The 26,296-nt window shown below is 36.3% G+C and overlaps 1 protein-coding gene across 2 annotated transcripts in view; it reads right to left on the reverse strand.

Moving 5' to 3' along the window:
• The window catches only part of nectin1a (nectin cell adhesion molecule 1a), a 66,101-nt gene that overhangs the window by 37,880 nt on the left and 1,925 nt on the right, over window positions 1-26,296 (reverse strand). The gene's annotated exons all lie outside the window — the stretch shown is intronic.

Below are 26,296 nucleotides of genomic sequence, written 5' to 3' on the forward strand. Positions count from 1 at the left end.
ACGGTCCTGTCCTTTCGCTTTATCTTTGAGTCAACAATACAAGACACTCACCTTTCCACACAGCACAACGAGTCCAGACAGATACACTGCAGAAACGTGTGTGTGATGCAGAATTAAACACAGCAGCAGGAGACGAACAGCCGCCTTGATGGGTCATGAGTTAGGAGTCTAGGGAAATATGAATGTATGCTGTTCTTTAATATGAACTTCTTGAACCCAAGGTTATTATTACTGAATTATTAACCTTGAGACATTTTTATTCAGTAAGTGGGTCAATGACATATATAGATTTTTAATAGTATGAAAATATTAGTATTTAATGCAACTGATCAAACTTAAAAAATATTGTGTATACATATATTTAAATTTAAATTTTAAATTTGTATTTACTTATAGACTTTTTCATATAGACATATTCAGCTGTAGTGAGAACACGTTTTTATCCTACAATTAATATGTTTTTTTTTAAATGCTCTCAGTAATGTAACCTGTTAATAAACATAGCGTTACATATGCATAGAGTTTTTAAATGATAATATTAATATAATAATATAATATCATATTAATAATATTGCTCAACAATAGTGCAGTAAAATGTAATAATTGTTACGCGGGGAGACGGAGGGATGGACGTAAGTGCAATATTTTATTTAAACAGACAAGATAAAATAAAACAGTAAACAAAACACGGGTAATGCAAACAACTACAAAAAAACAAGGCAGGGAGAATATAAAACTAGAACAAAGACTAAGAAACACAGACTACCAAACTAAGACTAGGATACATACGGATAGCAAGGATACGAGGATACAAAAGATACAGAGGATACAAGGGATACAAACGATACAAAAGACTCGACACTGAACATTCTAACAGAGGGGCTTAAATACAAGAGGACAGTGAGAAACACCTGGGTTTGGATGACGAGGGGGCGGGGTAACAGACAGGACACAGGTGAGAACACTAATAGCTAGGGCAGGGCTGGGGCGGAGCTATGGTGGAGACAGGTACAAAAACAACAACACAAGCACATGGCTGGGAACACTTGACAGGAAAACAGAGGGGCAGGAGCACAAGAGACCAAACGAGGGAGAAACAGAAGACAGACATGGGCTAAGGTGTTACAATAATCTCATATTTTCAATATATAATGCCACAATGTTCTCTGCAGACAAATCTCATTAAACTAATAGAAAGCTTTAAAAAATCATTAAAATTAAGTATATTGTGTCAGCGGTTAAAATTTCAGAATTTTTTCATTTAAGATTTTCTTTAACAATTACTATATTATATATTTTTAACTAATGCTATATATTTTTAAACAGACAAATCAAAGTAAATTGACAATGAACTAATGTTTTGTGAAAGGTTAATATGACTACATATATAGAAGGTGTACTAAATGTCCAGTACCAGTCAAAATTTGGACACACCTTCTCATTCAATGTTTTTCTTATTTTTTTTTCTACATTGAAGGAAGACATAAGGAATCATTTAGTAATTTAAAAATGTCAAATAAACAAAAATATTCTGTGAAGCATTCAGGTTCTCTTATCTGGGGAGCTGTTAACTTGTGGTTTCAGAGGCTGTTGAGTCTAATGAAGTTATCCTGTGCTACAGAACAAACTGGGTGGTCCTGATGAGAGCCAGTTTCATCATCATAAGGTTTTTGATGGTCTTTGTGACTGCACTACTGTAGATGTAAGCCTATCATGAAAATTACATTATCGGTTTATCGTACAATATATTTGAACACCCTCAATGATTTTATTTATTAAGTAATGCACTTAAATGTATCAACAATAATTTATTGACAATAAAACACTGGTTTTGTTTTGTATATTTTATGAATAAAAACAGGTAAATGCCTGTCACGATAATTACATTACATTATTTGCTTATGTTGCAATACAGACAGATTTGTACAGAGTAATTATTTCCAATTACTTTTGTCTTAGCAAGAAGAGCTCTTTTACGTGAATGGCCAGAACTTTGGCTTTTAAATACTTTTTAAAAATACATTTAATTTAATATTAAGGATATTTTAAAAATGTTTATTGCCATAATTGTAATTAAAATGTCTGCATATTCCGACGAATCAAAAGTTTATTACTTTTTTAAACTATGTAATTGTATTTTTATGCAATAATATCGTCTTTCGCAATTATTTTTGAGACAATATATCATCCACACAAAAAAAGTTATTGTGACAGGCCTGTGTACATGCTTTTATGTATTTATACCTTTTTTAACTGAAAATTATACATGTGGACAGGCATCACCTCATTGGTTGAAATACTGGAAGTGAATTATTTATTAATTACTATAAACCTTATATACAGAAGTTATGAGCAGGTGAGTTGTAGGGATATTAGTTTGGGGGAGGGGGGGTAGATTTGAGAGACCCTCAGGGTTTAAGGGATTAAAAACAGCTGAGGTCGGTGATGTTCTGCTGTAAAAGTGTAAATAAGGTAATGTGTGATGATGCTCTGCTGGAACAGAGACAGCAGAGGTTCTGCTGGGCTGCAGCTCCACAACCTACAGACAGAGACCTCCTCTAGAAGTGGTCTCACGCTGCCTTTGTCTGACACACATGTCCACTCGAGAGATGAACATGTCATACACATATGACCTCATCTCCACCCTCTCTGCCTGTGGACGGATGAGCTCTGAGGCTGAGCTGATTAAAAGCTTTGGGGAGCTGCAGGCGGACCAGTCAGTCTGCAACACCTCGCTGCTCGCTGCAGGGCCACACGCCACAGCTACAGCACAACCCACACCATTTCCCTGTGCACTACAGAGATCACTGAGCCCAGACTGTACATTAATGTATATCATAATTCAATATGAATTATACATTTGCACAAAAAATTTAGTTTTTAGGGTGGGCTTGCTAGATTTTATTAGTTTTCACACATCTCATCAGAGAGATCAATCTAAGAAACGTGAGAGAGAAAGAGAGAGAGAGATTTTTTTTTTATGTTTATAGTTTCCCTTATATTCATTATATACATTCAGATGATGATCCAGATGGTTGACACTAAGTTGGAATCACAGAATTTCACGACCAATATTCTCTACCGCAGATTTACAAATAAATTATAGTCAAGTTACGTGTAAAGTCTTGGGGTATTTAATGTTTCTATGTTTCGATAATGTATTGCAAACAAAAACAGCACAATATGTGGCAACAGCTGAGTGTGTATTATGAGTTTCTTTGATTTTACCAAATTGAAAACCTCTGGAATATAATCAAGAGGAAGATGGATGATCACAAGCCATCAAATTATGCTGAACTGCTTGAATTTTTGCACCAGGAGTAAAGACATTAAAGTTATCCAAAAGCAGTGTGTAAGACTGGTGGAGGAGAACATGATGTCAAGATGCATGAAAACTGTAATAAAAACCATTGTTATTCTACCAAATAATGATTTCTGAACTCTTAAAACTTGATGAATATGCTGTACATGCTCTGGAAAAAATATACACATTTATAACTTACCAGAGAGACAACACACCCTCGTATAACTCTAGAAACATATTACGTTAGGCAAGCAGAAATTTACAGGGGAGGAAACTAAAATGATGTACATATTATTAAATACAAAAGCTGCCCTGAAATCACAGAACCAGCAGTCTCAGGGATCTCTTACTACATCCTGAAGCTCGTAAATTTTATTACAACACAGTACCCTTGTTAACATTCTGCAAATAAAAGGATGACATCATGATTATACACACGGTCTGAGCAAGGTAAACCAGATACAGCTTCCTCCAAACTTTCCATTACTTTGTTTAAAGGTTATATTAAATCTGAGCCAGAAAAAGCAGGAGGTGACTGATGAACTTCACCCCTGCAGCAGGAATGCACATTCTGACTGAAACCACATTCAGACAATGTTTTAAAACATTTTCAATACAGAAAATGCTGAAATGCACTAATCTACTCTGCTAAATATGCATCACGTTTTTAAATCATGTATCATGTATTTAAAATTCAACAACTTTTCTGCTGAGACACCACAAAAACAGCCAGACATAATCAGCCAGACACTGCTGGTCAATCAGTATTACACCTTCTGTTCTATTCACTAATCCTGTATAAACTGTTTGATTGGTTGAACACCCAGAAATGTGCAACCTTCAACACTAAGATTAGTCAGTTTTAAACTGAGGTTAAATGAACAAACAGGAGAACATGAGAGAAAAATAAGGGCACTGAAGATGTTTACCACATGAGAGACTGTCTGATCTGTTGGGTTTTGGATCTATACAGTACCAGGCAAAAGTTTGGACACCCCCTTTTATTACTGAAGTGATCCAGACTATGAAAGAACACATAAGGAATCATGTAGTAACTTAAAAGTACACCAAAATACTCTGTGAATCATTTAGGTGCACTTATATAGGGAGCTGTTATCTTGCAGTTGGTAACTCTGATGAACTTATCCTGTGCAACAGAGGGAACTCTTACTCTTCCTTTACTGGGGCGGTCCTGATGAGAGCCAGTTCCATCATAACATATTTGATGGTCTTTGCATCAAAGTTCTTGAAATGTTTAGGATTGACTGACCCTAATTTCTTAAAGTAATTTTTTTGGTTAGTTTGTGCCATAATATGTATTAGAATATTACTCAAATAGAGCTATTCACTGTATACCTGTAACTGTACCTCTTCACTACTTTATAACTGATGCTCTCAAAGACATTAAGAGGCAATAAATTCAAGTAATTAACTCTTGATGAGTTCAGCGCAGCTGTTAACTGAAAGCCTGAATTCCAGGTGACTCTACCTCATAAAGCTGACTGAGAAAATCCAGCTAAGATGTGCAAAGCTGTCATCTAGGCAAGAGGTGCTACTTTGAAGAATCTAAAATATATAAAACATATTCTGGTTTGTTTAACACTTTTTGTTGACTAAATAATTCCATATATTTTTTTTCTTCAAAGTGGAATGGCTAATATGACTAACAGGATTGACTAATATAGTATTGATCTACAATGCATTTTTTTAAATAATGAAAAACACTGAATTTAAGGTGTGTTCAAACTTTTGAATGATAGTGTACTTCAGCTTGGGAGATGTGGGTATTGGCAAGCTGCTTCCATAGCAAAGTTAAATGAGCCATTTCATTCTTCATTGCTTACACAGAGTTAACTACACAGGCTGAGCCGGGTCCTAAGAACCAAAAACACTGCAGTATGACTTAAAATAAAATGTATCATTGTTTGGTATTAAAATTAGTTTTTTTTTTTTTTTTTTACTTTTTTGGCTGTACATCATAAGTGCTTTTTTTGCTATTTTTAGTGCCATTTTTAGCATGCCTTACATTTAAACATCTAAAGTGCTGCCAATATTGGTCAGTGATCGGGGGATGGTTGGTTCGAATCCTGGTTATGCAGCTTGCCATCAGCTGCTGGAGCCCTAAAAGAGAGCACAATTGGTCTTGCTCTCTCTGGGTGGGTACAGTAGATGGCGCTCTTTCCTCACATCACTTCTAGGGTGATGTGGATCAGCACAAGGTGTCTGTGAGCTGATGTATCAGAACCGTGTCGCTGTGCTTTCCTCCGAGTGTTAGCGCTGTGACGATACTCGGCAATACTGCATTAGCAGCAGTTCAAAAATAGGCGTATTGTGTTGGGGCATCACTATACAGCTGTGTTGCAGCTGAATGGGTGGGACAATTAGTAATAGCTAAAATGAGAGAAAATGGAAAAAAAGTCATTTTTCCGCTCAATAATTTCACTTCAAACTGTCGTGTATTGTGGAGGTGGAGCTGAGAAGGAAGTCATTAATATTTGCTAAGACTCTGCTTAGTTTTGCTGTATCTGGATCTAACAAGTGTGCAGAACTCTTCAATCATATATGATTCAGCATCAGGCTGGTTGAACTGCTGTAGGCGAGTCTGCTGCTGCGTAAGATGTACATCATGACAGCACTGCTGTCTGCATCAAAGTACTGCCACACAGGACTCTTCTATTCAGACGCCACACTTCCACAGAGACGCTTTTCTCCATGACTTCCAGTGACGCACGGTAATGAACGCTTCAATAGCCACTTCAGGGCTTGAAGACTGGACTGAAACAGTCGTATAGGTACTCTATAGGGAGCACCAATAAAATGACTCAGTCACACTGCTTTGTAATGCAGTACTAAGCTGGTTTGCAGCATTTTTAACTTTCCAAAAATAAAAAAAGTCGTATGCAAGTTAATTACTACTTGTATAGAACTTGCTCATTTTCAGACACAACTACAGTATGTTTACATTAGCATAAATTCGGTATTCGACTAATCTGGCAATTAGTCACAATTATTTTCTCCATTTCTGCTCCTGGAGGAGCTCTAGCTCTAGCTCTAGCTCTATCCTAGCGTCCACCATCACTTCAGAATAATAGAAACAGCTTAGCATGGCATTTTAATGTGTTTAATTGCCCAAAAGATATTTAAATGTGGAACATTCTAATATTTATTGAGTTAAAATATATGTAGCAAATCCTGGTTATGCTACCGTTGTTCTGTGCATGCTGTAACCTGTAGCAACAATAATTACAGCAGAATCTTATCATATTTGTTTACATCTTGTGTTATAATACAAAATATTTTAAGTAGTAGAAGAGTATTAAGTATTTTTTTTAGTATACTTAACATGGAAAGGTGCATACCTTTTAAAATTAAAATATGTACTTAAATACATACTAATTATACTATTTTGGAACAACTTATGGCAACTTAAGTATATTTCAATTGTAATTAAGCTATATTTAAAAACAACATAAACGCATTAAATTGTTGTATCATTTCTTTGAACTTAATTAGATTTAAGAATGTGATTTTAAAACACCTTTTTAATACACTTGAATTATAGACAGATACATTTTTAATCAATCAACCCACCAATTTTAAGGCGAAAAAGGCAATTTATCTTTTCAGAATCTCTGTAAGCCAGAACATCTCCTCACTCTGATTCTATTACTTAAGTATATTTCTTCTGTGAACCTAAGTAGATTTAAGTATGTGTTTTTTAAAACATCTTTTTTAAACCACTGATTGGATGGATAGATGGATGGATAATTTATTTATCCTAAAGGAAATTTAGGAAATATTTAGGTATATTGTAAATGTATTACTTTGCATATTAATACACACATTGTGTACAACTTAATGCTACTGGGAAAAAAATATCCCCAAAGAGCACTACTTAATTTATTTAAGCAGTATTTAATACCACTGATTTTTTAACACAACATATCATTTAAAATACTTTACTTAAAAATACATTTTATGGAAATACAGAGAAAGTATTTTAATGTATAAAGTATATAAATTGACAAGGTACTTTAAGCATTCTTTACCTTTTAACACTCTTAAGTATATGCCAATACCAAACACTTTAAATTTTTATATATTTAAGTTCTAATTCAGAAATACTTACAAACAAGCTGGGATGTTTAAAATAAAGTAAATAAATTGTTTCCTCTATAAAAATGTATCATGCATTCTTTATTCCTGTGCCACACACTGGCTTTATCTCCTCTTAAACATTAAAGTATATATAAGTATTTTAATTGACACCACTAATATAAATATAACTGCATTTTACATTTCTTACATTAATTATTTTAATAATTACATTTTTTATTAGTGCCTTCACCTCCATAGTGCTCCGCCCCCTCGTTAACTTTCCCCAGGCGTTCTCTGTTTCCTTTTTTTCCGCCTTGTCTGTGTGTGTGTATTTATAGCCCTGTGTTTTCTGTTTGCTTTGTCGGTTCTTGTACGTGTTTATGTCAGTTCTGGTTGTGTATGTGTTCCTTTGTGTTCCTTTGTGCTTTCTTTGTTTATTAATTAATATCCACGAATTTGCGTGCATCCACTTTGAACGTCCCCTCCTTGCTGCACCCTGACATTGTGATTAATCAGATTAAAACATTTTTATCAATTACCCAACCAATTTTAAAGCGAAAAAGGCTATTTATCTATTTAGAATGAACCCAAATAAATGCATAGCTTTGTAATCAGGTCTCTGCCAAGTCCAGTAGTGTCTGAATCTACCCAGTGCTCAGACAGGTTCTGCATTAATTAAAATGACTCTTTTTTTATCTAATTTATAACTTCTTAAAACTGAAAGACTTTTATAGTCTCATAGGCACTCCAGATCTATCTTTTACTGATGTTCTATAAAAAGGCTGAAATGAGACCAGGTTAAGTATTCCTTTTAAAGTTATCTCTGTAAGCCAGAACATCTCCTCACTCTGATCCCTTTGAAAAAATCCATATAAGAGAAGCACAGAGATCTTAAGCTTTGGGGGTTTGAAAGCCCACCATTGTAAAGTCTGAGAGGGCAGACCTTCTGAAGATTTTCATTTGTAGTTCATCATCAGCCATACAAGAAAGTCTTGCGAAAGCCCTGAACTGAAGTCACAGGGTGCTGAGAGAACATCCCTAACGGCAGTAAACTCAGCTGTAACTGCACTGCTTTAAAGCACAGTTCGTAAGGTACATTTGGAACAACAAGCAATAGCTGGAACGCTATTTAAAAGCTATATTAAAAATGAGCCTAAGCCAGTTTGAGAGAAACTGAAACAGCAACACAGCAGCATTGTGGCTGTGTCATTTCTGAAACATGCAAAACACTACGCCAAGAATCTCACCATTCATAAGCAGAGAAAAATTCGATCCAGATGGAAGGGTTTCTATGAGCCTGCTTCTGATTAACACAACCCCAGTGGGGATTTCAAACAAGTTCAGATGAGAGCACTCCAAACTGTATAAACATGAACTTTATACGCTTAAAGAAAAGCATTTATGGTGCCATAAATGTGGGTGTGCAGTTTTTACAAAGATGGATTTATATTTCACGGATGGAATTAATCCTTTCATATTCAATGCAATGGATTAGTCCATCATTTTTTCATGATACCAGATCCTGTTTGCCTTTCTCTCCAGAGCGGAGATTAACATGAAAAACATCAACATATATATTTAGGGTCAGTTTAAGGTTATATAGCTCTCCATTATTTTAGTCACTGCGTAGCCCAGAAGTCTGTCGGCCAGGTCAGAACCAGACTAAAAAACTTTTGAGAACTATTTAATTTAATTTTGTTTGTTTAAAGTAGATAACTTTAACTTTAACTAGTCTTTTCAGTACAGGTTTAGTGCTTAATCCTTATATAAATATTGTTAATTTGCTTCAGCTAACAGTTCCTTTACTATTTGTCCAAATGTATGTATTTGGACACCCCTTCTTTGTCTTGCTCACACAGATGTGCAGATGCACACACACACACACACAGATTGTCGAACCCTGTAGAAAAGTACTGCCAATAGAATAGAACTCTTTAAAGCAAATAAATATAAACCTATTGGCGCCATGCCTAATGCCATGTGTGAACTAGAGGGGTATAAATCCCTCAGCTTTGAGCTGTGGAGTAGTGGAGTCACTAAATATTGTCAGGTCTGGTGCTAGAAGCACTGCTGTCTCTCCCACATTCGGCGCTGCAGACGATCTCCAGTCTCCCAACTACACTTCCCAGAACACACCACACTCTGACATCACGCACTCACCTGTTCACCTGCCACCACCCGGAAGCCCTGAATATTGATTACCCACACTATAAAAACCCCCTTCACTTACACTCTGTGCCGAGTAATCGATTGGTTAGCCCTCATTACAAAGCATATTCTTGTTATCTATATTCTGATCTCCTGGTTTTGACTCTCTGGTTTGTTATTCTCGATTCTGATTTTTGCCTTCTCCCTATTGTTGGAACTCTGTGTATTACCTGGACTGTTACCGATTCTGATTGTTTGGATTATCCTCTCTTGTTTGCCTTCCCGTGCATGAACTTTGGACTGTCCCTCACTCTGGTTAGTGCTTTTCCTCTCTGGTTGTTGTTTGCTCCCGCTGACCTTATATTTCAGTCTGACTATCCTGTTGTTATTATTGATATCTGCTCTATTTAATAAAATATTCTTTATACTGCATCTGCGCTTGTCTGAGTATATCTGATCATTACAAATATAATCAAATTCTCAATCAATCCTACAAAATCTAGTAGAAAGACTTTTCATGATAGTAGAAACAGTGACTCCAATAAAAGAAGGTTAAACTAAATTTTTTTGTAATACAAAAACACTGGAAATAAGAAATGAGTGTATAATATAATATAATTACATATCATGTAATAACAACTGATATGCCTCAGGCCTAATCTGCTAGTTCAGAATAACAGCTTGTAGGGGTGTGCCATATCGTATTGTACGTGATAATATCGCCAACATTTTGTAATATCATGAACAATATTTTACCTTGAAATATCGTGTCATATCAATCACCCCTAATAAACACATTAGGGTACTACTTTTTTACAGTTTTTATCAAAAAAAAAAAATCAGACTGTTCTCATTTATCATTATATATCTACTAGACACAGATAAGAGACAGATGTCTGTCCAGTATGATTATTTTACCTTAATCCTGGACATATGGAGATATTTGTAGTGCATTATTATTATCATGACATTCTGGATCTCTGTTACAAATCTGATCATTTTTTTGTATGTTTTAATATCTCAGTTAGGGGTGTGTCATATCATATTGTATACAATAATAAATTAAATTTTAATTTTGTTCCAGTAGTGTATTCTTGAATTTTTTTTGTAATTCAGTGTTTTGTTATATTGTCAAGAATATCGTTATCACGAAAATACCATGAAATATCGTGAAATTATTTTAGGGCCATATCGCCCACCCCTAACAGCTCGGTTGATTTTTTTCACAGAACACAGCCACACAGCGACTATAGCAATGTAGATGAGGCCTGTAGCCGTTGTGCTAACAGCACGGTAGCAATGTATAATAAGGCATGTAGCTGACATGCTAACAGTACTGTAGAGATGTTGGACGATGCCATATGCTAGCCTTAATGAATAGCTCTATTTGATTAATGTTCTAGTCCATATTATGACAAGACCTACTCAACTAAGTATCCTCAAGTGCAGTTGCAAAGACCTTCAAAAACATTGTGATGAAACTGGCTCTCATCAGGACCGAACCAGGAAAGAAATAGCAAGAGTTACCAGCCTCAAAAACAGCAAGTTAACATCTCCCCAGATAAAAGCACCTAAATGCTTCTTCACAGAGTTTTGTGGTTTGTTTAACACTTTTAAGTTACTACACGATTCATTATGTGTTCCTTCATAGTCTGACTTCACTATTCATTTACAATGTAGAAAAAAATTAAAACATTGAATGAGAAGGTGTTTATTTTATACTATATACTTCACAACAAAAACATATACAGCTCTGAAAAAAATAAGAGACCAGGGTTTTATTCTATAAACTACAGACAACATTTCTCTAAAAATTCCAAATAAAAATATTGTAATTTAGAGCATTTATTTGCAGAACATGAGAAATGGCTGAAATAACATAAAAAGATGCAGATCTCAAATAATACAAAGAAAACTAGTTCATATTCATAAAGTTTTAAGAGTTCAGAAATCAATATTTGTTGGAATAACCCTGGTTTTTAATCGCAGTTTTCATGCATCTTATCATGTTCTCCTCCACCAGTCTTACACACTGCTTTTGGATAACTTTATGCCTGTACTCCTGGTGATAAAAATTCAAGCAGTTCAACTTGGTTTAATGGCTTGTGATCATCCATCTTCCTCTTGATTATATTCCAGAGGTTTTAAATTTGGTAAAATCAAAGAAACTAATCATTTTTAAATGGTCTCTTATTTTTTTCTAGAGCTGTATATCTACATATGTATTAAGTAAATTTAATGAGAAATGTCCTTCTATTGAATTTTTTTTTTGGCCTGCCTTCAGCATGTTTTCCCTCCCACTACTGGCTTGCTCATTAGGTGTCTGCACACACACACGTCTGTAATAAAATGCTACTATTGGAGAATATCTGTTGTAAAAATCTCTATATAAATATACTTCAAATGAACTGCAGTGACTCACGCTAAAACGCACAATTACAAGGAAACACTTACACACCTACCCACAGCTTTATTTAAACAAAAGCCATTCATATTTATTCTATTCAAAATAGCAACAGAGTCCTTTATAGCAGGCTTTAAGGCGTGGTCAAGGTCACCCCCGTCTCATACTGTATTCATATCCTGTAGTGTGAACAAGAGCAGGAAAAAGGTAGCAGCAGCACGTCTCAATATGACCTTGCCCATATTTCATTTACAGCTCCACAGCATGTTCTGGTCAGTCTAACTAGAGCTGAACACCACTGCAGAACTCAGCCCTAAGCCAGGCATTATGCTTAATATGATGTGCCAGGAAGCCGAGCAAGTCACCCCGAGAGCTCTCTCTTTGAGTAATACTATTAGGCAGGGTTATCCACACTTGACAGTGTAACTGGCAGCGCATGCTCTGACATCCCTCCAAGATACTCAACCCTTAGCTCTTACTGTCTGATAGTCGACTGATCGCATGTGCTTGACGCTACTTTTTTTCTGGTGGGCAGAGGACGACCCCCTTCGTCCCTTCGTCTGTGTTGCTTTGGAAACGATTCACATTTTTGGATGAATTCAAAATATTCATGATCGAGAAATACTTATGATTGAGAAATTTATTAAAAACACTTCTAGGCCATTTCATCATTTGCTTGATTCAACTTTTGCAAATTAAACATATTTTGGTACCACTTTAAAATAAGACTGCCTTTATAAAGGGTTAATAAATGGTTCACAATTAGTTTAATTAATTGTTACTAATTAGGTTGTAAATGCCTTAAAAATCATTAATAATCAGTTCTAACACATACAGAGAAAGGGCAACAATGACCTGTTGTTTGCCAAATAGTAAATCCACAGCCGTCTATATTGTTGCCCTTTCTACGTATGTGTTATAACTGATTATTAATGATTTTTAAGGCATTTACAACCTAATTAGTAACCATTAATAAACTAATTGTAAACCATTTATAAACCCTTTATAAAGGTAGTCTTATTTTAAAGTGGTACCCATATTTTTTTTTATCTTTTTTCAACTCTGAATCTTTGTTTGTTACATATTCAAAACATGTCAAACTCTGGTCAAACACTGGTCAAACTCAGGCAGCTTTACTTAATGTTTTAAAAGGTTTCCAAGCTGAAGATGGTTACAAAACTCATGTGACATTTATAAAGCATGTTTAAAAGCAAGTCCACTAATTCCTTTGATTTTCTCTCAAGAAAGCCTTTATTTTAAATAAATAATTGATATTTAGGACAAAAAAAATCACTCCTGTTAATGGCACTCATTCCTGTTACTGGAACCCACTCCTGTTACTGGCACTAATTCCTGTTACTGTTACTGTTAGAATGAAAGTAACAGGATTAAGGTTTTAGAATAGAATTAGCAAAAACATAAAAAAAAGCTAAATGGTGGTTATGCTAATAGCATGAGGACACTGAGTACATTCTAGTGATTTTCCCAAAATTGGTATTTTAAGAATAAACAAATAAGATCTAAGAATTAATTTAGGTAACAAGACAGGCAGCTGTACATTGCAACAAACTACTTTTCAATACTTTATGGCATCTAATTTTGAATAAGCAAAAAACAGGAATTATGGATTTATTGGTGTCAGTTTCCTAGAATTTGACAACTTATTAGGAACTTAATAAGAAAAGTACAAAAAACACATAGCTTAGCAAAATGTCTGGACTACAGTCTGTAATCATAGAACTACAACATGTTCTATATGCACAATATAGCTGAAATATAATATTATACTGGTTTTGTGATTGTTGGTCACGAGGGCCCCTGCTATTCTAGGGACCTACAAATTGCCAGGCAAGCTACCATATTTCATAACAGGCGTTTTGTTGCAAATATGCAATTCAGGTCCTTACTTAATGTTTCTGAATTTGTATTGTTTTAAAATTATTTAATTTCTCTTAAGCGCAGATACATAAATTAATTTAACTCTTTGCCCAGGGGCCCAAACTATCCTTAAGCCGTACTTGGGTAGAACATTTGGTTGAGAAGACAGTAAGAAGACCAGAGTTTGCGGAGCGAAGACATTGGGAAGGACAATACAGAGAAATGAGTTCAGACAGATATGAAGGAGACAAGATATATGATTGTTCGCATGCGCTTGGGGTTCTTTTTCTGGTGGGCAGAGGACGACCCTTCGCTTGTGTTCCTCTTTTCCATTCTCTGATTAGAATACATGATGATTGGATATCTGTAATCCTGCTTTTCATGGACATTCATTTCTTTTGATTGATTCTGACCCCCGCCCACTTAGCTGTCAGGGCCTGGGTGTGGGCAGTTCCAGCATACTCGTAATCACTGCGGCTCTGAGCGCCGTGTCCAGAGCGAGCTGGAACACTGATACGGTTCAGTAGTAGTAGAATGACCTGCAGCCTGGCCCCAGCCCCTTACTCCGTGACCTGCGACCCGCTGCATCGCATCTGTTTGGATGCGATGAAGAAGACTCGCAGTGCCGCCATGGCAACAGGCCAGTGTGTAACAGATGGCAGGAGCATGCTCTACAGCAGTTAAAGAGCGATAGCCCGGCCAGAAGGGGGGGAAAGTGGGTCAGGATCAGCCTGGACACAACCACACGATGCTGGACACCAGACTGTGGTGTGTGACCCAACAAACACACAAATACACACACACACACACACACACACGCGCATATATATACAGTACATAACCTCCCAGGAAGGGATGTGCACTTGGGTGTATTGAGAGTATTATCTGTTCGCTTTTTTCATATGAATGTGAAAAGAGCCTTTTTGTCTGCGAGATTAACCTCAAAGCCTATTGCATAATTCATAAAATAATAATCAGAATCAGTTTCCATTCTATTCTATTGTAAAAAAAAAAAAACAGCTCTACTGGAATAAGCCTTTGTCTCTATGTAAAAAGCAGTACAAGCCAGGAAAAAAAACCCAAACATATAAAGGTTTCAATTTCAGTCAGTCAGAAAGGATATGTTCACACTATAATCCTTATAAATTAATGCAGTCAGATTATTTCTTAGATTAGATTAGATTTGGCTATCTTGACGTTGACGTTCACATTCAGAAATGTAAGTGTCCTGTATCCGGGTTTAAAAACTTCAGCAGCACTGCTGTATCTGATCCACTCGTACTATCAGCACAACACACACTAATAACACCTCATACACCACCACCATGCTAATCAGTGCTCATCACTGCAGTGCTGAGAATAATAATGACCCACCACCCAAATAAATGTGGTGGTTTTCTATACTGTGGGGCCCTATAAAGTATACAGAGAAACAAATACAGGGCTACAGTCTGTAACTATAGAACTACAAGGGAGGTGGTCATAATGTTCTGCTTGATCTGTGTATTTTGGTTTTATATTACAGTTTAGTGTTTAGTAGCTAAATACCTTTATTACATCTGGTCAACACCCAAGTTAGCTGCGTCTCCTTGTGCTTGACAATAACTGGTTTGTAGATTTGTTTGTAGAATTTGGAGAGATAGCTTTCTAGCTACTGTGCTCAGAATCACATACAGAATCACATACAGCTCTGGAAAAAATAAAAGACCACTTAAAATGATGAGTTTCCTTGATTTTACCTAATTTAAAACCTCTGTAATATAATCAAGAGGAAGATTAATAATCACAAGCCATCAAAGCAAGCTGAACTGCTTGAATTTTTGCACCAGAAGTGGCATAAAGTTATCCAAAATCAATGTGTAAGACAAAGTAAAACTGTGATTAAAAACAAAACAGGGTTATTCCAGAGAAACTGATTGAGAAACAGAAGTGGTCTCTTAATTTTTTCCAGAGCTGTATAAGAATGAATGTAACAAATTACTCCTTTAATTTATGTTTATACATAAGGGTTAATCTACAGTTACAGTAGATACAGTAGTCAGCAGCGTAGCAGCCCTGCAACAGAATTCTGATTTTGTTATTTCATTGGTTCTTTTTTTTCTTCCATTGTTTGATGAGTGATGATACCCTGCTTTTTACTTTGTGTAATTTGTCTGAAAGTCTGACTCATTTAGAAAGGTGCAAACGAACCAGGCTTCACCTTTTTAACCAGGCTTCATCCGGACCTACGCCAGCTTTTTGTTCTGATCTGCTATTTTGGTTCAGGCTGGACCAAACAGAAAAAAGAAAGATGTTCAATCAGTGTAAGTGATCCAGAGGATTTTACAGTATAGCAGAGCAGTATTCCAATGTACAAATACTTTGTTACCTTAATTAAATATAAATTTTGGTTATCTATACTGGAGTAATTATTTACATCAACTTATTTTACAGCTTAAGCTTTTGTTGTTAATGACATTGTTTTCCCTTTACATTACTTTAAGTAGTTTTGAAATCAGTACTTTTACTCTTTACTTGAGTAAAAAGCTTGAGTTGATGCTTCAACTTCTACAGAAATATTGTCAACCCTAATACCTATACTTCTACCTACATAGTAATTAATATAAATACTTTTTACACCTTTGTTCCAATAGAATATTAATAAGGAGAATCATAGAATGATGATGATGATTTCTAAAACTACCAGAGATCCTACATTACATTTTCAGGTTTTATGTTTTAAATATGTTCCTTTGGGAATTGTGGTATGCCTGCTAATTTTAAATCACATTAGTATGACTCTGAAAGGACAGAATGTAATCTCGGGGGAGTGGGAGGCAGCAGCGGGATACAGAACTAGACATAAATCTCTGCAGAGAAAAACACATCCTGTAATGTGATCAATGATAAATATGCATTCATCTAGAATTTTTGCATTAATAATTAATAAAAATAAAATATATCTTCCTTTTTATTTATAGATTATAGAAAGGAAAGCCTGGGCTACACAGCGCAGAGATTAATTCATTCTGTATGTGCAAATAACCGTGTCCCATTTAATAAGCAAAAACATTCATTCACATTCAACATAAAAAGAAGCTAAATTAAAGTGGGCTGCTATTTTAGGTAATCTTAACATATTGCTATAGCATTAGCCCCTGAGGATTAAACACGGAAGTATGAATAAGACTTAATTCCTGCTATGTGTAACTACATTTTCACAGTTAGGGCTTGTCCACAAGCCTGAGCATTCGCTTCTGAGGCATAATCCTTCTAAAATGAGGATTTGTGGCATAAAAACACCCAAAGCTCTCACTGAGGCCAATATCTGACAGACAGACAGACAAATATGAGCACTCACACACGCAGAGTTCAGCACTGAGCAGAATAAACAGATAACTGTCTGGATGCCTAAATCCCAGTTACTGAACTGTGTTTTGAGTGAATTACACAGTTGTGACTAAATGTTTAGAAACGTTTTGGAAACAATTTGCATTTTGACATTAATTAAAAAATATATAAATATATAAATATATTATATTTAAATATATATATATATATATATATATAAGGAATGTATTAGGGACATTTATTTATACCTATGTATGTGTGCAATGATCTAATCAGTCAATCAACTCTCTCTCTCTCTCTCTCTCTCTCTCTCTCTCTCTCTCTCTCTTTCTCTGTCAAGCATCTTCTTTTGTTTGACTTTCATCTACAAGGTGTTTCAGCTATAGGTGGTGTTTAAAAACTCCAGCAGCACTGCTGTATCTGATCCACTCACTCCAGTACCAGAACAACACACACTAACACCTTATACACCACCAGCATGATACACACACTAACACCTCATACATCACCACCAGGCTAATTAGTGCTACTCACTGCAGTGCTGAGAATTAGGGGTGGGCGATATGGCCCAAAAATAATATCACGATATTTAATGGTATTTTCACGATAACGATACTCTTGGCGATATTTGTAACAGAAGTCAATGATCCAGAATGTCATAATATTAATGTCATGTCTGGTGCTGAAAGCACGTCTGTGTCTCCCACATCCAGCTCTATCTGCGATTCTCACAGTAACAACTACAATACCCAGAACGCACCACTCCATGACACAACACACACTCCCGATCACATGACACGTCATATGACACCACCAGGAAGTCCCGAGTACTGATTACTCAGTGTATTTAAGGACCATGCTCACGCTCACACCTCGCCGAGTATCTGTTTGGTAAATCCTACAATACAAAGCGTTTCCTCTTGCCCTTGCTATTCTCCGTGTATGATCTTGTTTTTGTTTTCTACCGACTTTGATTTTTGCCTGCTCCCTTGTGTTGGATTACCGTGTATGACCTGGACTGTTTATTGTACTCTGGATTTTTGCCTACCCTGTGATACTGCCTACCCGTGTATGAACTCTGGACTGTCCTCCGGTTATGGTATGGTTTCTCTACACTGTGTATTATTGGTACTGACCCTGTTTCTGTTGACTACCCCTGTCTACTCTATAACTTTAATAAAAGTTATTTTATTGTATCTGCACCAGTCTCATTCCTGTCTGGCCCTGACAATTAATAATAATGCACTTCATATATCTCCATATATCCAGGATTAAAATAAAATAAATGATACTGGACAGATATAATCTGTCTCTAGTAGATATATAATGCGAAATGAGAACAGTGTTAATTTTTCTTTTGCTAAAAACAATTAAAAAGTAGTACCTTGATGTGATAATTGGGGTGATTAGGGTATTATATAATTCACGGTATTCAAAAATGTTGGCGATATTTTCGCATACAATACGATATGGCACACCCCTACTGAGAATAACCACCCACCACCCAAATAATAAAGGTGGGGATGGGTGGACTGGGGGTGGTGGTGGCTGGGGGAGACCCGAATCACCACAGCCAGGAATCGGCAACAGCGCTACCCACCGTGCCGCCCTCTACTGACAGATATTAAATCGTAACCCCTATATATCATAATTAGGGCATCTCATGATACGATATCTCCACAATACTTTGATCACAAAAACACTGATATTACAGTACTGCAATATGTGCGATACTCAATATATATTGCCAAACAGTATTCTTCACCTCAGGCTTACCCTATACATTTGATTAGTTCCACCACATAAGAGTAATAAAGCAGTAACTTTAGTAAGTCACATTGGTGGATGAGTCTTAGAGAACGAATCTTAAATGTTTCAATAAAAAATATAGATATCACACATATCGATAACGTAACAAAATATTGCTGGACTTCTTTCATTTAAGTTTAGAAATAATGGATAATCTACAGTTACAGTAGATACAGGAGTCCGCAGCAGAGCAGCACAGCAAGAAAAGTTTGATTTTGTTATTTAATTGTTTTTTTTCTCTTTCTATTGTTTAATAAGTGACAGTACCCAGCTCTTAACTTTGTGTAATTTGTATGAAAGTTTCACTCATCTAGAAAAGTGCTTTTCACACTGAAAACAAACCAGACTACGGTTCAGTTGATCCGGACCTATGGCAGCTTTTTTGTTCTGACCTGCTATTTTGGTTCAGGCTGGATCAAACAAGGATGGTGTGAAATTAGTATAAGTGATCAAGAGGAGAGTATAGCAGTATACGCTTTTGTCATTAATGACATTTTTCCCTTTACATTACAGTACATTATTAATTTTACACATTAACATACCTGTCAAGTCTCCCGTTTTGGCCGGGAAACTACCGTATTTTACTCCTCTTTCCCGCCGTCCTCCCGTATTAGTATTTTCCTGTAAATTTCCCGTATTATATTAAAATTAAAAATATATATTATTGAGGAGACAGGGCACTGACCGCTCTGTGTCTCTTAACCAATCGAGGAGCCAGTTCAAGGAGAAAGTCCCGCCTTTCAGGAGAAACAGCCAATCAGCTTGCAAAGGAGAGTCAGTGGGGTGAAGCCCCCCGTCGCTGTGAGTTCAGGCAGCTAGTCGGAGCAGCTGATGTTAAAACATATCTGGATATTCAGCGATTTTTCTAAAAGAAAGGTAACGGTAGGCTAATCATGGAAACTGTGATGAGATTTTTCTGATAGCTGCTTAAAAATACTCCGAAATAAAACAAACAGATTAAACCTTTTAAAATAAAAACAATTACAGCTTGAGTTTAACCAGAAATGTGGAGAGGACCGAAATTAACTGAACTAATCAGGGGTGGAGTGATCAAAAGAAAGAAGTATTCATTAAAAATTATTAATTGTGTAGGCCACTTAGGACTAATTTTTACAGATGGAATATATCTGGTCCATGTCCTTTTAGTAAAAGCTCATAATACTATTTTAGGTCACCTACAGTCATTTTGCAGAATTTGTGCACCCTTTGTTCAATTTTAAATCTATTAAATAAATAAATAGATATATAATATAAAAGAGTGCATTTATGGCAAAAAAGACATGAAATCTTAACTTTTTTTAATATCTAGAAAAGTATTTTTAATTTGGCTGTATTAAAAGAATGAAATATGTAGGAATGTCCACAACATTTCAGATTCTGATAATCTAATTGTAGTGTGTAAGTGGTTCACATGTGTCTTAAAATGTAAGGGATACTGAACCTTCGTTGGGCGGGTGGGACGACTTTATGCGGACAGAGGAAAATATCCTTTATTTTTAAATCTAAAACTTGACAGGTATGCATTAATTTGTAGGGCTTACCCTATACATTTGATTAGTTCCACCACATAGAGCAGGGGTGTCCAAACTATAGCCTGCGGGCCATTTGCTGCCCGTTTACTTTTTTGGAGTGGCCCGCGAGGTATTTTAGAAATAGAATGAAAGTTGGCCCGCTGTTAAGCAGGTTTTTATAATGTGAGATTCAAAGTTTGAACGCTAGGTGTCAGAAACGGGCCAAAGAGTCTAAAAGCGGAGAGGGTGCGCATTTCTAGCGCAGAGACACGGGGCAAAAGAGTCTAAAAGCGGAGAGGGTGCGCATTTCTAGCGCAGAGACACGGGGCCAAAGAGTCTAAAAGCGGAGAGGGTGCGCATTTCTAGCGCAGAGACACGGGGCAAAAGAGTCTAAAAGCGGAGAGGGTGCGCATTTCTAGCGCAGAGACGCGGGGCAAAAGAGTCTAAAAGCGGAGAGGGTGCGCATTTCTAGCGCAGAGACACGGGGCAAAAGAGTCTAAAAGCGGAGAGGGTGCGCATTTCTAGCGCAGAGACACGGGGCAAAAGAGTCTAAAAGCGGAGGGGGTCTGCATTCTAGCGCAGAAAAATGGGCCAAAGAGTCTAAAAGCGGAGAGGCTGCGCATTTCTAGCGCAGAAAAACGGGCCAAAGAGTCTAAAAGGTGCCGTAATTAAGGAGTTTAACATGACATTAAACAAGACATCATGAAATTAAACATCAATTTGAAAAATCTTAGTTTACACAACACTGTCAAAGATAAAGATAGTAAGTCAAGTAAAATGGTGTGTAAATGAAATAATCAGGAAAAAAAGTATTATTTAAAGTGGTATATTTCATTATTTGTTTATTACAGAGTGTGGCCTGTAACTTCAAATATATTTCTCCTTCTGGCCCCCAACAAAAAAAGTTTAAACACCCCTGACATAATGTAATGAAGCAGTAACATTAGTAAGTCACATTGGGGGACGAGTCTTAGAGAATTGCCTATGTTTCAATAAAAATATAGATATCACACGTATCGATCATGTAGTGCAAAGAAAATTATGAAATAATCGCAATAACAAAATTTTGTTCCATCCCTAATTATGATATGTTCTTGCCAATACACAGGCCTAAAAGTCTCTCTACTTTTGGGAGGATTGTTTCTTCCCTAATAACTGCAAGCTGTTGAACTCTGAGGCAATAAAACTCTACACTACTACACTCCCTTAGTCATGCACAGTTGGGACGAGGTTTCGCTGCTGGTATGCAGTGTTTTGTTTCCGCCAAACATAACATTGTTTACATTTACCCAAAGTTCAGCTTTCTCCTCGTCTGTCCGCAGAACCACCAGTAATCTCAGCAGTTCTGCTGTTCTGCATCTCTGCGGTCTTTAGAGAACTCCAGACGAGCAGCAGTGATCTTTCTGCCTTTTCTTTCTGTATTGTTTCAGGTTTCCTCTCGGCACCTTTCCACAAGCTCCACTCTTATTCAGTGTTTTTCTTGTGGCAGACTCTAAAGCACAGATACGCCTGCAGTGCGTTCGCTGTCATCCTCGTGTGGTTTGTCATTTGTTTGAGGATTTGACTGCGCTCTCTTGCACTGATCTTTGTAGGACGCCAACTCCTGGAGAGAGGAGCAGCGGTGCTGAATTTCTTCTGTTTGTAAACTATCTGCCTGACTGCTGACTGATGAAGGCCCACGACTGCAGAAATCCTTTTAACCCTTTACAGCCTTAGGAGCTTCAGAAGCTTTCCATTTTGTTTACTGATTAAGCATATAACACTGAAATACACTCAAAAAACATAGACCTGGGTCTTGAATATGTTACAGAATCGACCGAACTCACCCACTTCTGGACAGTCATATAGGTTTGAATGCTTTTTTTCCATGAATTATCTTTTTGGGCTAAAATTTTAGCCCAGTTTCTTCTCAATTTGCCAGTTTAAGCAAGCTCACTAGTTAGACTGTGTTCACATTTGCTGATGGCAAGTCTCTCAGGTTGCTCCAACACACCAGAGACACCAACAACATCTGCTATGTTCTTTCATGCCTCATTTTTTCTCCGATTTGTACCTTTATTGTTCAAAGACTCATCATATAAAACAGGAAAAGATTAAACACAGTTTATGAGCCTCTCTTGTGTCTTTAGAACCACACTGATGGAAAAAGTATTGGAATTCTAAACCAACAGTGCAGGGAGCAAAGTCTGGGGACCTTTGGACACCAGAGTCTGTTCTGAAGAATTTGTTCAGCCATTGTTCAGTCATTATAATTCATGTAAAAATAGCAAAAAGTCCTCAACTTCCATTATCCCTTGCTGTTCTATCAACACTAAATATAGGACTCCAATTGTATCCTCCCACAGGAAATGACTGGTCGCTTATCGCTCTGTCACCGACAACACAAGCAAACCAATCAATTGCCTGGGGGCCCATGCTAAACACCATTAAAACACCCCTTTAAATTTGGTGACTGTCAATGCAAGAAAGGTACAATGACACTGTTATCGGAATTCTCTCTCAATGGGCCACTCCTATGAGTTGCTAACAGTAGTCAACCAGCCAGGTTCGTCATTCCTGCAGCCGGCAAAATCTGAATCCTCAGAAACTTTATTAAAAAAACAGAAAAGGAAGAAAAAAGGAGAGAAAGAAAGAAAGCTAGAAAACAAAAAACAAGTCAGTGGTAAGTGATGATTTACACTGGATGAATTAGACCTATAAAAGTCTCTGTATTGGAATGAACAAAAATATGGAAATGTTGTGACCCTAGGATCAAAGTTCTCCAAGATCATATTCAAAATTCTTGCTGTAGGCTTTTGAGTTGGAGAGTAGGCTTTAAAGTGGCTTTCCGGGATACTGTGAGGGAACAAAAGGTCGCAGGCATAGCCATTTTGGATATGTGGTAAAGGGCCTAGGGACAAACAACATATCTCATGACCCTAGGCTCAAAACTCTCCAAGATACGGCCCTTTAAACATCTTGCTTTAAGCATTTGAATGGGAGAGTACGCCTTAAAAGTGGCTTTCGGGGGTACTAGAAGGTAAGCTAGCTACAAATATATAGGTAATGTTTATGTAAGCTTGATTTTGCCTGGAGCCCTCAAGTCCGTCAAAACGGCTCTGGTCACCACCTGCCAGTGTGAATACAGGGTAAGGTCTACCCTTGTCACCCAAGCCAACAGGCTGAGAGTATGAAGACTAGCACATAATTGAACATGCAAAATTGACACCACCAGGCACGTACACTGCCACCATCTTTTTCCCCATTGCTGCTAATGCAGCATCACTGGAAGGCTCAACACGCTTGGAGGAGAACAATAACTTCCAACAGACCAATGCTTCTGTTAACATCAGAGAGGGCCATCCTACATACCAGAGCTATGTATGTAAAATTGCCAGGGATCATGATCTCCTGATCACTTGATCTTCTCAATACTACACAGAAGTGCCTCCATCCAACAAAATCCTGTCCATCAAAACCAGTTATTCCATACAGGCTCTATAGGCCTATGTATTATTCATTAGATTAAGACATGCCTTAAAATATTGTATGCAGTAATATTACAAAATTTTTGACCTGATAAAAATTTCCATATTGTGAAAATAGTGATTTTCATGAAAGCAGTCTGTTTTGTATCTGTTTTGCTATGTATTGTATTTACTTTTTTAAATTGCTTGTTTGCAGTTTATAAGCATGCACTAAATATAAAATAATATAATTTGTTGTTACTTTATTTTATATCAAATTACTGTTATGAAATAGACAACACTTTTAGAACTGTTATATTTATACTAAATAAAACTTATTTATATTTAAAATATTTACTTTTTTGCAGTTGTATATTCTTGAAATTAACTTGTAATGTAATATTTATTATCCTGAAATATCATGATATTAGTTTAGGGTCATATCACTGACCCCTAATTCCTACTGATTAGAATTTACAGATTAGGAAATCAGTAAATGAGTTTTTGAGGCCAATATTTTTAAATAAACCCAAAAATATTTTTTGTCTCACAATTGTATCACAACACTAACAACATCCACCGTAAGTTGTTTGTTACTCTGAGCCTTCAGTCATTCCGAATCCCATCAATTTGACATCTTAAAACGACTGCCTCACTTTGAGAGCATGCCATTAAAATGTGTGCTTTTGTGTCAAAACCCTTGTGACATGTGGACAGAGAAAATACTCATGCCCAAACAGATGACTTCCGCGAGAACAATTCATTAAATGACATGCGTAATCTGATGTACTGTGGCGAAACACATTGGCAGTGCGTGATCTAGAGCACATAGAAATAATTGCAGCAAAAATCCTCACATCTAAATCCTGTAAAAGACACACTGTGCACAGGCCCTGTGAGAGCTGTTGCTTTATTCTCTCACTCATGCTGATTGCTTCAGTTTCAGGAAAACAGAAAAAAACACAAACCAGCTGTTTTCTCTCTCCTGGCCTTTTAAAACCATCATAAGCTAGGCTTGCCTTTTACTGAGCAAAGAAGAAAAGTCCAGCTGTAAAACAATGGTAGCTTAAAGAGTCCCACTATTACATAATAAACCACAGCTCGGTCATATCTACTGACTTAACAGAACCATGGCTCTCGTTAAAACAACTTTATACAGAATATTGCACTCAGAGACGAGACACAGCTTTCATAAGTATTATTTATATATCAAATAGCATCATTTAACAGCTGGAACAAATAAAACTCAGCACTTGTAGGACTCTTCTTTTTTCTTTCCTTTTTGGGAACAGGAGGCCTTTAAAATTTTAAACATTACACAGCTCCAGTTCTGACTGGAAAAGCTGTGTGTTAAACTTATAATGATTTTTACAGGCTGCTGTCTAAATATGTGCAGAAAATAAATCTTTAAAACTCTTGTTTGGTGTCTTTCATGGAAACTAGGGCTGATGTGCTGCACAATAAAATTATTTCAACATTGTTATCGCAATAGGCGCACAAACAATTGTTACAACATGCTTTATTTTGGTTTCTTATATGTCAAATACCATTAATTTTACTCCATTCACTGCATTATTAATATCTTAATATTAGGGCCGTGTATCAACACCTATTTCCTAACTTTCACTAAACATTGATAAATTAATTTAGTTTTTTTTATTTCATTTACAATAACAGCTTTTGTTGTGATGTGAAAAGAACAATACATTTATTTTCATTGTTACTGCCAATTAATTAACTATAATAACTGTGTTTTTAAGAATCGATACATTTTTGCAAAATATCAATATTTTCTCACACCCCAACTTGCATACACCAATACATATACTGTGCTGCAATGAAACAATAAAATCGTAATTAACATAATTTTATGTTGCATTGTTTTTTTGTTGCATAATTATCTTGATATGTTTCTGCTGTTTACAAAGTAAACAACAACTTACAGATTTTTTGTTTCTGCTCAATGTTTGAATTTATTTTTGTTAAGTTACAGAGAATATCAGTATCATAAAAATACTCTTAAATATTGTGATATTATTTTAGTACTCTATCGCCCACCCCTACCACTCATGTAGAAAAAGAGCTCTGAATAAACATTCATTTTCCTATGGCTAATGCATTGAAACAATGTTGATCTCTGACATCAGAATTGACTCATTTGTGCACATTGACGTTGATTCAACACTGACTCATTGTTATGGCTTTATATGTATAAATTTAGTTTATATTACACACTTACAAAATTCCTGTGAGTGCAGAAGAGCTCAGAGCTCCAACCATTCAAAACTTTTAAATGAACATTGATTCACTGATTCACTGTCAGAATTATCCAATGATGCCTATTAGCCAATGTTAAATATAGGTTGTT

This window comes from Astyanax mexicanus, chromosome 17 (assembly GCF_023375975.1).
Source record: "Astyanax mexicanus isolate ESR-SI-001 chromosome 17, AstMex3_surface, whole genome shotgun sequence".
Lineage (NCBI taxonomy): Eukaryota > Metazoa > Chordata > Actinopteri > Characiformes > Acestrorhamphidae > Astyanax > Astyanax mexicanus.